Consider the following 3,109-nt stretch of genomic DNA (forward strand, 5'->3'; position numbering starts at 1 on the left):
AAAGTAAAATAGAAATAAAAAATACATAAAAAAGAGATAAGTAAAATGATTACAATAAAGCAAGAAAAAATAAAAGCATAGAACATTGAAGAACAATTTCAGAGCCGTGCGGACGTCAATAGCAGCATAGGGATTAAAAAATTTAGCTAAAAGCAAGAGTAAAGAAATAGGTCTTGAGCTGTGCTTTAAAGCTATCCACCGAGGCTGCCTGTCTTAGGTGTAGTGGTAGTTTATTCCAAGCTGTCGGTCCATAGAAGCAGAAAGCTGCTTCACCATATTTTTTATATGTCATTGTTGGCACCTCAAGTAGGTCTGCACTAGAGGACCTGAGTGGGCGGGTTGGAACATATCTATGCAGGCAGTTATAGAGGTACGAAGGTGCCAGACCATTTAGAGCTTTATAAACAAGTAAAATAATTTTAAAATCAATCCTAAAAACAACCGGGAGCCAGTGTAGCGACGCTAAAACTGGAGTAATATGTTCTCTTATCTTAGTTTTTGTTAAAACTCTGGCTGCTGCATTTTGAACAAGTTGTAATCTGTCAGTTGTTTTCTTTGGCAGACCAGAGAGAAGTGCGTTGCAGTAATCAAGCCGAGAGAAAACAAAAGCGTGGATCAGCGTTTTTGCATCGTTCAGCGACAGATAGGCTCTAATTCGCGCAATATTTCTAAGGTGAAAGAAGGCAATCTTCGTGACATGATTAATGTGTGTATTAAAATTTAATTCAGCATCAATGATCACCCCCAGGTTCTTAACAGAGGTGTTATTTTCTTTAGCCAGGTTACCAAGTCTATTTATTATTGATTCTCTCTGGGCAGTAGAACCTATTATGAGAACTTCTGTCTTGTCCTCATTTAGCTTGAGAAAGTTCTCACTCATCCAGCATTTTATGCTGGACACGCACGTCAGCAATGGGTCTAGAGCACAGGGGTCGTCCGTAGCCACCGAAAGGTACAACTGGGTGTCATCAGCATAGAAATGGAAATTCACACCGTGAGCGGAAATAAGTTCTCCCAGCGGCAGTATATAGAGGGAGAATAATAAAGGACCAAGAATCGAGCCCTGTGGAATACCAGAGCAGATGTTGTGTTTGTTTGACTCGAAGTCAGCTAGATTAACAGAGTAGCTTCTGCCTGTCAGATAAGAGCAAAACCAGGACAGAGCTGTACCTGACAGTCCTACCCAGTGTTCGAGACGTTGTATTAGAATTGTATGGTCAATTGTGTCAAAAGCCGCCGATTGGTCCAGCAGTAGGAGAACGGACACATCTTTGTTATCAGCAGCCACCCTAAGATCATTAATAACTTTTAAAAGTGCAGTTTCTGTGCTGTGTCCTTTCCTGAAGCCGGATTGGAATTTGTTGTGCACCTTATTGTTCTGCAGAAACACATCCAATTGATGAAAGATAATTTTTTCTAGGACCTTGCCCAGAAAAGGCAAATTAGAGATGGGTCGATAATTATCCAGCACGGACGGGTCAAGGTTGGGTTTTTTGAGTAAGGGTTTAACTACAGCCGTTTTCAGTGAGTCTGGAAAGACACCTGATTGTATAGAGCTGTTTACTATTTTTAGGATATCTTCAATAACACAGTCTACAACCTCTTTAAGAAACGGCGTGGGTATTGCATCCAGCGAGCAAGAAGACGATGTCATTTGCGATATGGTTTTACGAAGTTCCTCTTCATCAATTGCACAAAATGATACTAGGCTCCCCCTAGATTTATCGATGCTTTTACACATGGCACCATTAACCGCATTTGCATTTGTGACAGTATTATTCGTAATACCAGCTCGAATGTTAACAATTTTGTTGTCAAAGAAGGATGCAAACTCATTACACTTTGCTTTAGAGGCAGGGAGTGACTGCTTGTAGGACTGGGGGGGGTTTAAAAGGCGTTCAATGGTAGAGAATAAGACCCTAGCATTGTTCTTATTCTCATTAATAATTCCGGAAAAATAGGCCTGCCTAGCCAGACGCATGGTTTTATTATAGGTGGCTGTTGACGCCTTAAATATCTGTAGGTGGATAGTTAATTTATTTTTTCTCCAAGCTCGCTCTGCTCTGCGGCATTGTTTTTTGAGTGAACGTATATGATCGTTTATCCAGGGTGTTACTTTGGAATTATATTTCTTTTTAGTTTTCATAGGAGCCACTATATCCAGAGCTGACTCCAATTTAAGATTAAAACGTTGAACCATATCATTTACTGAGGGAATATCAGGAAGGCGGGGTGCACACGCAAGAAGGCTGGCAAACTCTTCTGCTGCCGAGGAACCGAAAAATCTCTTTTTTATAGTATATTCTCTATTGTTTTTTTCTAGATCAGAGACAGTCATATTAAAACACAGTAAATAGTGGTCTGATAAATCAGGCTTAGCGATAATCCTGTCCATAGAAATATTTAGCCCTTTAGAGATCACAAGATCAAGGGTGTGGCCTTGATTGTGGGTTGGCCCGGTAACATGCTGATCAAAATCAAGGGAATGCAGTAACTGTAAGAAACTCATAGCTGTAAGATCAGTAACAGTGTCCACATGCAAGTTAGTATCACCAGCAATAAGGGTTCTCTCATAGTCCGTGGAACAGATAGATAGAAGTTCAGATATTTCTGTAAGAAATAAGGCTTTGCTACATTTTGGTGGGCGATATATCGTAATCATTAGAACAGAGGATTGACTCTCAAATAAGTTAGCTTGATATTCAAAGGATGAAAAACTTCCAAAGGACAGGCACTTGAATTTAAAAATGTCAGAGAAAATGTATGCCAAGCCTCCGCCTCTTTTTCCTTCGCGCACTGATTGAATAAAGTGATAGTTTGGTGGGCAGGCGACGCCAAGTGCAAAAGCTCCATCGTTGCCCAGCCATGTCTCTGTTAAAAAGATTATATCTAATTTCTCTTCACAGATTATATCATTTACAGAGGAGGACTTGTTTAAAAGTGACCTGATGTTAAAAAGTGCCAGGTTTATTTTATGACATTTTACTGTACTATAGCCCCTACAGGGAATGTAAGTTAAGTTAGCTAAATTAGCAGAGCCACTGCTTATCCTGGACTCTCTATTTGAAATTACAGTAGAAATGTTGTGAGCCTGCTTAATAAAAGCGCT

This window comes from Nannobrachium achirus (genome assembly GCF_963921795.1).
Source record: "Nannobrachium achirus genome assembly, chromosome: 10".
Classification (NCBI taxonomy): Eukaryota; Metazoa; Chordata; class Actinopteri; order Myctophiformes; family Myctophidae; genus Nannobrachium; species Nannobrachium achirus.